This window comes from Mesoplodon mirus, assembly GCF_964341445.2.
Source record: "Mesoplodon mirus genome assembly, chromosome: 4".
NCBI classification, from domain to species: domain Eukaryota; kingdom Metazoa; phylum Chordata; class Mammalia; order Artiodactyla; family Ziphiidae; genus Mesoplodon; species Mesoplodon mirus.
Genome location: NC_138979.1, coordinates 104,212,629 through 104,227,600, shown reverse-complemented (window position 1 = coordinate 104,227,600; position 14,972 = coordinate 104,212,629).

Here is a 14,972-nt window from a genome sequence, read left to right as displayed (position 1 = left end):
TACAATCTTAACATTTTTATGGATATACAAAAGGCCAAAAAGAGCAAAGATTCTTTTGAAGAAGAACAAGAATGAGTGGTTTTGGAATACCAAGATCTATTATAAAGCTATAATAATTAAGACAGTGTGTTATTGACATAAGATAGACAAATCCCCGATAAACAGAAGAGAGAACTCAGCAACAAACATTGACATTGGATGCACATAGTATATCAACGCTGGATATCAGATAGTGGGAATAATGCGCCTTACCAATAAATGGTGCCAAATAATCAGGAATCTGTATAAAAAAACCCAGTAAAATTGGATCCATACCTCATATTATATTTAAAAGTCAATCCCAGGGGCTTCCCTGGTGGCACAGTGATTAAGAATCTGCCTGCCAATGCAGGAGACATGGGTTCAAGCCCTGGTCCGGGAAGATCCCACATGCCGTGGAGCAACTAAGCTCATGTGCCACAACTACTGAGCCTGCACTCTAAAGCCTGAAAGCCACAACTACTGAGCCTGCATGCTACAACTACTGAAGCCCACGCACCTAGAGCCCGTGCTCCGCAACAAGAGAAGCCACCACAGTGAGAGGCCAGAGCACCACAAGGAAGAGTAGCCCCCCACTCACTGCAACTAGAGAAAGCCCATGCGCAGCAATGAAGACCCAAAGCAGCCAAAAATAAATAAATAAAATAAATTTAAAAATTTTAATTATGAAAAAATAATAAAATTAAATTAAAAGTCATTCTGGGTGTATTATAGACCTAAATGCGAGTGGCAAAACCAAAAGGATATAACAATGGAAATATCTTCAGAAACTTGGAGTAAAAACGTTCTTAAGACAAAAAAGCACTAACTGAAAGAAAACAATGATATACTGGACATCATCAAAGTTAAAAACTTCTATTCATCGAAGGATACCTTGATAAGCGAAAAAGGAAACAACAGAGTAGGAGAAAAATGGGCAAAAGATCTGAACAGGCACAAAAAAATTCCTAGTCAATTAGTATGTATAGCAGCGTTCAATCTCATTAGTATTTAGGGAAATGCAAATTAAAACCACAATGAGCTATAACCATTTACTTACCAGATTATGTTACCTAAAATTCAAAAACTTTTACCTAGAGTCAGTAAGGATGTGGCACATTTGGAACTCTTGTACACTGTTGGTAGGTATGTAAAACCATTTTGAAAAACAGTAGGCATGCCTAGTAAAGTTGAAAACACACATAACTAGCAATTCCACTCCTGGAGAAATTCATGCACATTTGCACCAGGCTACATATACAAGGAAACTCATAGTAACACTGTTTGTGACAACCAAATATGGGAACATTGATAGTGGTGATGAATTGTACCACATTTCCTTTTCAAAGAACTATATATCTTTCCCCACCATGTGACTTGTCATGCGTCCTGGGGGAGGCGTATACATACCACCTAATTAGCTTTTGATTTGGCCATAACATATGCTTTGGCCAACAGAGTGTGGGCAGAGTAGACATAATATATATTATATCCATGAGTTTCTGTCAGAGCTATTGCTTCTACCTCTTCCACAAAAAGTCATGTCCCAGAGTTTGCTCCTTTACTCTGTGTCCTGGAATGAGAAAACACATGGAAAAGAACCAAAGCTGATACAGTTTACAAGTATCAAGAGCAAGAAACAAATGTTTGTTACTGTAAGCCAGTGAGATTAAAGGGTTGTTTACTGCAGCAAAACTAATACACAAAAATGGGATAGATAAATTGTGGTATATACCAAAAATGGGATACCATATAGCAATGAAAATGAGACATACACACACAATATATATAACAACAAAATAATTTTGAATAAAAAGAAGCCAGATACATGGGAGTTCCCTGGTGGTCTAGTGGTTAGGATTCAGTGCTTTCAGTGCAGTGGCTGGAGTTCAATCCCTGAGATCCCACAAGCCACGTGGCACGGACAAAGAAAGCCATATACAAAAGAATATATCCAGTATGATTCCATGTATATAAAGTTCAAAAACAGGCAAAGCTACTCGTCTGCTGGAGAATTCATAGGTAGATGGTGACACTGTAAAGAAAAGCAAGGACATGATTGCCATAAAAGTCAGAATAATGGTTATCTCTCGGGGTGGGGAAGTAGAAGGGAGTTGTGACGGAAAATGATACAAGGTAAGGTTCTATGTTACTGGCAATGCTTTAGTTCTCGAACTGGGTGTTCATTTTAGAGTTTTCTTTAAACAATGCATTTTCATTATATACATGTCTATGAATATTTCACAACAACAAAAAAAAGTTTTAAAAAATTCCCTGTCATTGCTCATTTGTTCCTCTAAGCCTTCTTTGAAAGTTTCCAGTTACCACTCTCACCTGGAAATCACTATAAATTAATCTCGTAATTGAGATTTCACAAGATGCTAGCTCAAAATGCTTTACTGATAGTCCAATCTAGAATATCTAATACTTCTCTTCTTCTCTTGTTCCTGGAATTTAAAATCCAAAAACCCCCCAGAAAACCACTCACGCCAATCTGGCAAGGTCCACTATTTATTATTTATCATTGCTGTTGATTAGTCAGAATTCCTTCATCCTTTAGAGGCTTACACATTTTTTCTTTTTAAATATTTATTCCACTATTTTATTTAAGGTTGAGATCAGAGTTGCATGATGATTTCCAGGAACATTTTTTGAAATTCATGTATTTATTCCTCATTCTTCCCTAATTCCTATTACTTATTCAGCGCCTGCAATACAGATGGAGATGAATGAAAATAAAATGATATATTGTTGAGATTTTAGAAAAATTACAATAAAGAGAATATTTAACCCATGCCATATAATGAGGAGCACTATTAATGGACAATGCTTTGATTTCCTTTTTTTTTTTTTTTTTTTTTGCGGTACGTGGGCCTCTCACTGTTGTGGCCTCTCCGGTTGTGGAGCACAGGCTCCGGACGCGCAGGCTCAGCGGCCATGGCTCACGGGCCCAGCCGCTCCGCGGCATGCGGGATCCTCCCGGACCGGGGCACGACCCATGTCCCCTGCATCAGCAGGTGGACTCTCAACCACTGTGCCACCAGGGAAGCCCTCCATGTTGTTTTTTAAACATTTGCAATGAGTCATACGACAGTACTGCTCTTTGCAGTTCATCGTGACTGGGCCTTTTCTCCCCCTTACTGAAGGGAGATTTTCCATGTACATTCAGCTTTTCGGTCATCTGCCTGACTTTAATTTTCTAATTCCTCCCTGGTTATCAAATTTTGTCTAGTTTTATTTATTAGATATTACTCCAAAGACCACTTCCTTTCCTACAGTTACAATTCATTAATATACCATTTTCCAAAACATCCTTGCAAGTTTTCCTCATCTAATTCCAACTGCATCTCTGAAAAACAGGTTTGTCTTATACCTCCAGGCATTACATGGGTGGCAGGACACAGATAAGACCACACAAATCCATGCAATGTAATTTTCTGTCTCTGGGAGAAATCACAGATGATTGCGGTAAGCACTACAGGTACCCTCTTAGGACATAAAAACTATGTGGTACACCCCTATATCAGTCAGGATCTAACAAGGAAAGCAGAAAGCAAAAATATACAGATATAATATGATTATCAAGAACTATGGAGACAGGACTTCCCTGGTGGTCCAGTGGGTAGGACTCCGCGCTCCCAATGCAGGGGGCCCGGGTTCAATCCCTGGTTGGGGAATTAGACCCTGCCTGCCGTAACCGAGAAGTCCGCATGCCACAACTAAAAAAAAGATCCTGCACACTGCAACAAAGGATCCTGCATGCCACAACGAAGATCCTGCATGCTGCAACTAATACCCGGTGCAGGCTAATAAATAAATAAATAAATATTTTTTTAAAAAATTGTGGAGAGGATGGGGACAATATATGCAGAAAAAAATTCTTTTCAGTGATCATAACTTGGTGGTGATGATTACTAGTGATTACTACTATCACTATTATAACACTTCAGCATGTATAAAGTAGATAAAGCAAAGGAATAGTTATAGGATATTCTAACATCCTCTGTATCCTTCAGAACCAGAATTCTTTATGTGGAAGAGATACAGATATAATATTATTGTCAGGATTGTGCTTACTTTTAGAGAGAAGCTAGGGACTGTGATGGAGTTGGGGTGTGTGAAGGATCTTTTGAGATGGTAGGCAAAGTCCTACTGCATGACCTGGGTGGTTTCTCAAAGAGTGTTCACCTTATTTTAGTAAGCTATAAAAATATATATCTCCTAAAAGTAATTACACATCCAAAGTATTAGCTAAAGAAATATTTAAAATAATTTGTGGTTAATGATGCAGTCACTTTGAAAAACAGTTTGGCACTTCCTCAAAAAGTCAAACATATAGTTACCATATGACCCCGCAATTCCACACTTAGGTAATAAAGACATGTCCACACAAAATGTTCATAGCAGTTATACACAAATGTTCATAGCAGCTTTACTCATAGTAGCCAAAAAGTGGAAACAACCCAAATGTCTATCAACTGATGAACAGACAAATAAAATATGGGATATCTATATAATACAATGTGATACAGCAACAAAAAGGAATGAGGTACTGATACATGCTACAACATGTATGACCCTTGAAAATTTATGCTAAGTGAAAGAAGGCAGCCACAAAATAACACGTGGTGTATGATACCATTTAAATGAAATACTCAGACTGTTGGTTGTTTAGGTCTGGGAGAGGTATGAGGGAGGTGAGGGGTAACAACTAATGGGCATGGTGTTCCTTTCAGGAGAGACAAGATGTTCTATAATTAGATGGTGGTGGTTGTTTCACAACCCTGAGAATATACTAAATAAAACCTGAATTGTATATTTATTTATTTGGCCGCACAGCATGAGGGATCCTATAGTTCCCCAAGGATCGAACCTGTGGCCCCTGGATTCTTAACCACTGGACAGCCAGGGAAGTCTCTGAATTGTATACTTTTAAATGGGTGAATTGTATGGTATGTCAATTATATCTTAGTAAAGCTATTAAAAATAGTTTGTGGTTGATATGTTCACAATGTGTTCATCAAACCACAGTGAATTATCTTCTGGTTTACATGAATGTTCTTCCTATTTGTCTGCTCCTTCTTGGTATCTGTGTGTATCTCTTTCTCCATACCCTCCTTTTGGAATGTGATTCTCATTCCTTTTCTCTTACACTCCATACTCAAAACCTTGAAAATATGGTACATGTCCATGACTTCAAAGACCATTTACATAGTGATACATTCCAAATCTCTCTAGCTCAGATCTTTTTCTTGCTCTATATCCACATATATCCAACTGCCTATTAGATACATCCATTTCAAAATTCCAAATGTATCCTTAATGGGAAACATGTAAAATTCAACTTCCTATGGAATCACTGTTACTCTAACTGACCTCTCAGTGCAATCTGTCTATAAATGGCACCAACTTTCAAACAGATGTTCAAAACAGAAACCTGGGAATCAACCAAGACTCTTCCTCTTCTTTATCACCCATATTCAGTTGGTCTTTTGATTCATTCTACTTACTAAATATCTTTCAAAAATGTATTTCTCTTCAGATTACCAACTTCCATATCCCTGTCAAATGCAAGCATTCAACACCTCCCCCAAATCAATGCAAGAGTTTTTGTATAAGTCTCCCTCATACTATTCTTGCCCCCTTTCAGTCCATCCTCCAATTTAAACCAGGATTATCTAAAATCTACATTTCTGATCATCTTAGTTTCTTATTCATAATTCTTCAGTGGTCTCCTTTAGTCTACAGGGTAAAACATAAACTCAACAACACATATCCTCAGTGCACTTACATTCCTTTGGGAATTACCTTTTCCCCACTGTGGACAGTGTTGCCTGCCTCAGTAGGATAATAAATCAAGGTGCCCTGGATGGGTGGGTTTATGATATAAAGTCAATTATGCCCTCTCAGAATTTTGAATCCTGAGTCAAATTATGCAGGGATGGAAAAAAAAATGTACTGGCACTCAGTCACTCTGACAGAAAGTTGAATAGTTCCTGCTGCCTAGAGTTCTGCAGCTGCCCTTGATCCTATTTCCAAGCCTAGTTCTCCAGCTTTCCCATCAATCCTGTGAGCCACTCATCTTTCCAATAAATCCTTTTTGTTTACATTAGCCAAGTCAGTTTTTTTGCTTATGACCAAAAAACCGTAACAGAAACATGGACCCTATTTCCCAGCCTTATCTCTCATAATACACCCTACATGTTTTCCTCTCTTGTAATAGTGAACTCCTTGTAGGTTTCTTAGCCAAAATGCACCCTTTCCCTACCTGTTTCAAAGCCCTTTGACACACAACACAGTTGCAAGGGCAAGTGCTATCTCCTCTCCAAGGCTACTCTGCCTCCTTCATCCCAACCCCCACCAGCAATTCACTGGTACACCTTAAACATAACTATTATTAAGCAAACTATGGATGGCATCCCAGCAAGTTACACAATAATGAAGAGAATTTCTTTCTCTTTTCTCCCTCATTCCTGGAACTTGCCATTTTGGCTCTTCTTAAGGAATGTTTTCTTTAGAATGTGTTTCCATTACAAAGCTTTTATTTAAAACATTCAGGGTTTAGCCATCAGGTGCCTTTCAAGTTATAAACAGTAATGCTCTTTGGGGAATTTGAGAACTCCAGAATGTGGAAATATCTCATATAAATCAGAGAGGCTACTGTTGCAATGTGGAGAGATCAGCAGCATTGGGCTTAAGTTACTGGCTCTTCTGGTTTACATTACAATTAAATGCTTTTCATCAACTGCTCCATATCTACCAGTTTACACTCTAGTTCATTGAGGAAAGAGAGGGGAAAATAAAATATTAAAAGTGGATGCCGGGCTTCCCTGGTGGTGCAATGGTTGGGGGTCCGCCTGCCAATGCAGGGGATGCGGGTTCGTGCCCCGGTCCAGGAAGATCCCACATGCTGCAGGGTGGGTGGGCCCGTGAGCCATGGCCGCTGAGCCTGTGCGTCCGGAGCCTGTGCTCCACAACGGGAGAGGCCGCAACAGAGAGAGGCCCGCGTACTGCAAAAAAAAAAAAAAAAAAAAAAAAAAAGTGGACGCCTCTGGGGAAAAGTACTAAGGTCGGGAAAGGATGGGGCAGGGATATTTATTTTCAGTATAAGCCTTTCTCTATCATTTATTTTATAACCATGTGCATATATTACTGTTTCTTTTTAAATTTGTTTAAATTTTATCTGACTATATTAGCAACACATATTTGCTTATTTTGTCTATTGATATCGTTACCAAATTGTTGCAGGAAGGTGGACCCCTTCCAGGGCCTGAGAGTGGGCTCTCGTCTAACACTCGGAAATGAATTGTCTGAGGAGACACAGGTGCTGACAAAGCAAGAGACTTTATTGGGAAGGGGCACCCGGGTGGAGAGCAGGAGGGTAAAGGAACCCAAGAGAACTTCTATGACACATAGTCACAGTCTCGGGATTTATGGTGATGGAGTTAGTTTCCGGGTTGTCTCTGGCCGATCATCCTGACTCAGGGTCTTTTCTGGCTCTGCACACATCACTCAACCAAGATGGATTCTAGCGAGAAGGATTCTGGGAGGCTGGTAGGACATATGGACTGGTGTCTCCTCTCTCCTTTTGACCTTTCCCGAATTCTTCGAGTTGGTGGTAGCTTGTTAGTTACATCTTCCTTACCAGGACCTCCTGTTGTAAGATAACTCATGTGAGTGGTAATTATTGGGCCTGGCCAAGGCGGGCAGTTTTGGTCAGTGGTTCCCCTAACAAAATTAGTCAACTGGACCTGCACTGGGGTCCTAGCTTGGGCAGAGACCCCCTGTCTCAGCCAGGTGGGTTTTTTTTCTGATTGGAGTCATGCAGCCAATAATGCAACTGATGCTGAGGATGGAACAGCACAAGCTTTATTCAGTGGCCAAAGAATGGAGAAGCAAAGAACCTAGTTTGCAAAGCAGCTTCTCAACTCAATTTCTGTGGAGACATCAAATATACAGGAAGGTCAAGTTAAAAAGGAGGGAATTGGAAAGAGTGGGAGGAATATTCATGAGTTATCCCAGAACAGGGGTGTGGTTTGGACCTGGAACTGATGCAACTCTCCTTTTCAGTCCTTGTATGGGCTTCTCTGGTTGTGGTCATGGCAGTCGTCAACTGTCATGGCTTTGGTGGATGTGTCATTTAGCATGCTAATGTATTACAATGAGTGTATAATAAGGCTCAAGGTCTACTGGAAGTCAAATCTTCCACCATCTTGGGCCTAGGTGGTTCTAACCAGTTCTTGTTTTTTCTCTTTGCAGCTTCCTCCGAAAACTTTAGTAAGAGTAATTAGTTTCTATTCAAGGGAGGGGCAGGGTTATGATTCTGGGGCTACAGCCTTGGTAACAATATCGTTTAACAAAATGTTGCAACTCTAATGATTATTTCCCCCATACCCAGTAGACCAGTGGCTTCCAAATGTTTTTAAAATAAACTTTATTGAGGCATAGTCTATGTACAATAAAGTGCACGTACATTTCAATGAGTTTTGACAAATGTATACATTGGTGTAACCACCACCACAATCAAGATATACAACATTCATATCACCTGAAAAAAATTCCCTTGTGCCCTGTTGCAGTCAATCCCCAACGCCTTTCCCTAGCCCCCAGCAACCACTCATCTGCTTTCCTGTCACCATAGACTAGTTTTGTTTTTACTAGTTTCATATAATAGAATCATGCAGCATGTACTCTTTTGCACCTGGCATCTTTTGCTCAGCAAAAGTTTTTCAGATTTGTCCATGTTATGTGCATGATAGTTTGTCCCTTTTTATTGCTTAGTACTAGTCCGCTGTATGTATATACTGCTTTTGGTTTATCTATTCACGTGTTGCTGGAAATTAGGATCCCAGTTTAGGGCTATTAAGAATAAAGTCGGGACTTCCCTGGTGGCGCAGTGGTTAAGAATCCACCTGCCAACGCAGGGGACACGGGTTCCATCCCTGGTCTGGAAAGATCCCACATGCCACGGAGCAACTAGGCCCATGCACCACAACTACTGAGCCTGTGTGCCAAAACTACTGAAGCCTGCACACCTAGAGCCCGTGCTCTGCAACAAGAGAAGCCACCGCAATGAGAAGCCCGAGCAACACAATGAAGAGTAGCCTCTGCTTGCCGCAACTAGAGAAAGCCCATGTGCAGCAACGAAGATACAACGCAGCCAAAAATAAATTAATTAATTAATAAAAAAAAAAGAATAAAGTCATCGTAAGCATTTGTGTCCAAGTCTTTGTGTAGATATATGCTTTCATTACTCTTGGAATAAATCCCTAGGAGTGGATTGTGGGGGTGAAACTGGCAAACTGTTTTCTATAGTGGTTGTACATTTTATTTTACTTTAAAGGGTGGTTTTTAGTTTCTTTTTTAATTAATTAATTTATTTACTTTGGGCTGTGTTGGGTTTTTGTTGCTGCGTGCGGGCTTTCTCTAGTTGCGGTGATCCGGGGCTACTCTTCGTTGCGGTGCACGGACTTCTCATTGCGGTGGCTTCTCTTGTTGCGGAGCATGGGCTCTAGGAGTGCGGGCTTCGGTAGTTGTGGTTCGCGGGCTCTAGAGCGCAGACTCAGTAGTTGTGGTGCATGGACTTACTTGCTCCGCGGCATATGGGATCTTCCCGGACCAGGGATCGAATCTGTGTCCCCTGCATTGGCAGGCAGATTCTTAAACACTGTGCCACCAGGTAAGTCCCAGGGGTTGTACATTTTATAGTTCTGGTTGCTCCACATTTTGCAACACTTGGTATTTTCAGTCTTTTTTTTAACTTAGAAAAAAATCAACTTTATTGATGCATAAATACTGAGGAGTTGAATTTCTGGATCATATGTGAATATTACACTTTTAAGAAATAGCCAGAACTTTTCCCAAACTGGTTGTGCCATTTCACATTTTCACTAATTATGTATGAGTTCTGATTGCTCCACATCCTTACCTATATTTGTTGGTATTGGTCTTTTTAATTTTAGCCACTGCAGTGATTGTGTGGTGTTAACTCATTGTGGTTTTAATTCACATGATAAAAAATACTGAACATTATTTCATGTGTTTACTGGCCATTCTTATATCTTCTTTCATGATGTTTCTATTGAAATTTTTTGCCCATTTTTAAATTGTATTGTCTTACCAAGTTATAAGATTTCTTTATATGTATTGGATACAAATCCTTTGTCAGAATATATGTATGTCAAATATTTCCTCCCAGTCTGTGGCTTGCTTTTTCATTTTCTTTGAAGTGTCTTTCAAGGAGCAGAACTTTAAAATTTTGATGATATCCAGTTAATAGGTTTTCTCTTTATGGTTTGTGCTTTTTGCATCCTAGGAAGGAAACTTTTGTCTATCTCAGTGTCATGAAGATTTTCTCATATGTTTTCTTTGAAATTTTTTATAGTTTTAGCTTTTACATTTAGGTATATGATTCGTTTTGAGTACATTTTTTATATGTCGTAAAGTAAGGACTGGCTTCTTTTTTTTTTTTTTTTCCATATGGATAACTAGCTGTTCTGCAACCATTTGTTTAAAAGACAGTTTTTTCTTCCATTGAATTTACCTTGACACCTTTGTCAAAAATTAAAAATATTGGCCAATTAATATTGGACTTAATATGTGTGGCTCTATTTCTGGGCTCAATATTCTGTTCCATTAATCTCATGACTACCTTATACTAATACCATACTGCTTTGATTACTGTTGCTTTAAAGTCTTTAAATCAGGTAGTAAAAATTCTCCAACTTTATTCTTCCTTTTCTAAATTGTTCTAGCTAATCTAAGTCCTTTGCATTTCCATATAAATTTTGGAATCACCTTGTCAATTTCTACGTAAAAGCCTGCTTGGATTTTAAAAAAATATTTATCTATTTTATTTATATATTTCCTTATTTTTTTGGCTGCGTTGTGTCTTAGTTGCGGCACACAGGGTCTTCGTTCAGGCATGAAGGATCTTTCGTTATGGTACACAGTCTCTTCGTTGCAGCGCTCGGGCTTCTCTCTAGTTGTGGTGTGCAGGTTTTCTCTTCTCTAGTTGTGGCGTATGGGCTCCAGAGTACGTGGACTCTGTAGATTGCAGCATGCAGGCTCTCTCATTGAGGCGAGCGAGCTCAATAGTTGCGGCGCGCAGGCTTAGTTGCCCCGCATCATGTGGAATCTTAGTTCTCCGACCAAGAATCGAACCTGTGTCCCCTGCCTTGGAAGGTGGATTCTTTACCACTGGACCACCAGGGAAGTCCCGCCTGCTTGGATTTTGACTGTGATTGTAATGAATCTATACATCAATTTGGGGATAATTTACATCTTAACAATACTGAGCTTTCCATGGTATAATTCCCATTTATTTACATCTTCTTTAGTTTCTTTCAGAAATATTTTGTAGTTTTCAATACATGAGTCTTGCACGTATTTTATTGAGCATATCCTTAAGGATATCATGTTTTTGGACATTATTGTAAATGATATTTTTAAAAATTTTAGTTACTGATTGACCATTGCTAGTATTTTTTGTATACTCACATTTTTTTTATATTGGCAGTATACCCTGTAACATTGCTAAATTCACTTATGGGTTCTAGTAGCTTTTTGTAGATTCCTTAGGATTTTATATGCACATTATCACGTCATGTAAAAATACAATTTTACTTTTAAAACTTCTAATCTGTATGCTTTTTCTTTATGTTTTCTGGCTTTATTCCACTAGTTAGTACCTATAGTACAATTTCGAACTGAAGTAGTGAGAGCAATTATCTTTTCTTGTTCTCTATTATATGGGGGAAACTTTCAGACTTTCACCATTGTAAGTGTGATGTTAGTAACAGTTTTTTCCCCCAATTTAAAAAAATGTGGGGGCGTCCCTGGTGGCGCAGTGGTTGAGAGTCCGCCTGCTGATGCAGGGGACACGGGTTCGTGCCCCGGTCCGGGAAGATCCCACGTGCCGTGGAGCGGCTAGGCCCGTGAGCCATGGCCGCTGAGTCTGCGCGTCCAGAGCCTGTGCTCCACAACGGGAGAGGCCACAACAGTGAGAGGCCCGTGTACAGAAAAAAAAAAAAAATTGTGGTAAAACACATATAAAATTTACCATCTCATTCATTTTTAAATGTGCTGTTCACTGGTATTTTTAAAAATAAATTTATTTATTTACATTTTATTTTTGGCTGCATTGGGTCTTTGTTACAGCGAGCGGGGGCTACTCTTCATTACAGTGCATGGGCTTCTCATTGCAGTGGCTTCTCTTGTTGCAGATCACAGGCTCTAGGCACGCAGGCTTCAGTAGTTGTGGCGCACGGGCTTAGTTGGTCCGCGGCATGTGGGATCTTCCCAGAGCAAGTCTCGAACCCATGACCCCTGCCTTGGCAGGGAGATTCTTAACCACTGTGCCACCAGGGAAGTCCTGTTCATTGGTATGAAGTACCTTCATATTGTATTGCAACCATCAATCTCCAGAATTCTTTCAACTTGCAAAATTGAAAGTCTACAAACAATAACTCTCCATTTCTTCTTTCTCCCAGCCCGAGCAACCACCATTCTACTTTCTGTCTCTATAATTTTGATTACTCTAGATACCTCATATTTATTTTTTGTGACTGGCTATTTCATTAACCATAATGTACTTAAGTTTCATCCATGTCATAGCATATTGCAGAATTTCCTTCCTTTTTAAGGAAGGAATGTGTATGTGTATACCACATTTTGCTTATCCATTCATCTGTTGATGGACACTTGGGTTGCTTCCACCTATTGGCAATTGTTAATAATACTGTTATGAACATGGGAAACAAATATCTCTTCAAGACTCGGTTTTCAGTTCGTTTGGGTATATATCCAGAAGTGGAACTGCTGGATAATATGGTAATTGTTTTCAATTTTTTGAGGAATACCACGCTGTTTTCCATAGTAGGTGCACCATTTTACATTCCCACCAACAGTGTACAAGTGTTTCAATTTGCCCACAACCTTTCAAACATTTGTTTTCTGTTTTTTGATAGTAGCCATCCTAGTGGGTGTGAGGTGGTATCTCACTGTAGTTTTGATTTGCATTTCTCTAATGATAGTGATGTTGAGCATCTTTTCATTTGCTGACTGGCCATTTGTATATCTTCTTTGGAGAAATGTCTATTCAAGTCTGTTGCCTGTTTTTGAATCAGGTTGTTTGTTTTTTTGTTGCTGAATTTTAGGAGTTCTCTATATATTCTAGCTTTGAATCCCTCATCAAATACACGATTTGCAAACATATTCTCCCATTCTGGGTTGTCTTTTTATGCTTTTTTTTCTTTCTTTTTTTATTTTTTGGCTGAGCAGCGTGAGATCTTAGTTCCCCAACCATGACTCTCGAACACGTTTGCCCTGCAGTCCTGTAGTGGAAGTGCGGAGTCCTAACCACTGGACTACCAGGGAATTCCCTTTACTCTTTTAATATTGTCTTTTCGTGCACAAATTTTTACAATTTTCACAAAATCCAGTTTGTCTATTTTTTCTCTTTTTGCCTGTGACTTTGGTGTCAGTAGTAGGTTTTTTAAAAAAGAACTTTATTAAGTAGAGTAAGTCCCCTGCTAATCCTAGTTTGCTGACAGTTTTTTTTTGTTTTTGCTTTTTTTTACCATGAATGGATGTACAATTTTGTCAAAAAATGTTTTTCAGTAGCTACTGAGATAATCACATGGTCTTTCTCCTTTATTCTGTTAATTTGATGTATTACATTTTCATGTTAAACCACACTTGCATTCCTGGGATAAACTCCATTTGGTCATGATGTATTATTCTTTTTATATACTTCTGGATTCTATTGCCAACATTTTGTTAACATTGCAACTTTAGTGTCTATGTTCATAAGAAATATTTGTCTGTAGTTTTCTTTTCTTGCAATGTTGTTGTCTGCTTTTGGTATATGGTAATGCTGGCCTCATAAAATGAGTTGGGAAGTGACCCTTCCTTTTTTTTTTCCTGGAAGGATTAGTATTATTGCTTCCTTAGATAGAAATTCACCAGAAAAGCTATCTGGGAACAAAGTTTGTTTTAGGGAAGGTTTTAAATTATGAATTCAATGCATTTAGTTGCTTTTGGGCTATTCAGGTTTTCTATTTCTTCTTGAATCAGTTTTGGTATTTTGTGTTTTTCAATGAATTTGTCCACTACAACTAAGTTTTTCAATTTGTGGGCATAGAATTGTTCACAGTAGTCCCTTGTTATCCTTTTTTTAAAAATATTATTATTTATTTTTGGCTGCATTGGGTCTTCATTGCTGAGCGTGGGCATTCTCTAGTTGCGGTGGGCGGGGACTACTCTTCATTGCGGTGCACAGGCTTCTCATTGTCGTGGCTTCTCTTGTTGTGGAGCACAGGCTCTAGGTGCACCGGGTTCAGTAGTTGTGGCACGAGGGCTCAGGAGCTGTGGCTCGCAGGCTGTAGAGCACAGGCTCAGTAGTTGTGGCGCACGGGCTTAGCTGCTCCATGGCATGTGGGATCTTCCCGGACCAGGGCTCGAACCTGTGTCCCTTGCATTGGCAGGTGGATTCTTATCCACTGCGCCACCAGAGAAGTCCCTATCCTTTTAATATATATATATAGGATCTGTAATAATAATCTTTCATTTCTGATATTGGTAATTTGTGCCTTTTTTAAAAAAAATCTTGGTCAGTATGGGTAAAAGTTTAACAATTTTACTGATCTTACAGGTTTTGGTTTTATTGATTTTCTCTCTCTACTTTTAGTTTTATTGATTTCTATTCTTATCATTATTTGTTTCATCCTACTTAGCCCAAGTTTAATTTATTCTTCCTTTTCTAGCTTAAGATGGAAGCTGAGATCACTCGTTTTAGATCTTTCTTGTTTTATTGTGTAAGTATTTAAAGATATAAGTTTCCTTCTATGCTTATCTTGAGCTGCTTTTTACTGCAACCAATAGTAAAAGTACACATACTCTAGCATACAACAGAGAAAAAAAGTTTCACAAAATGATACTTTCCTTTACTATGT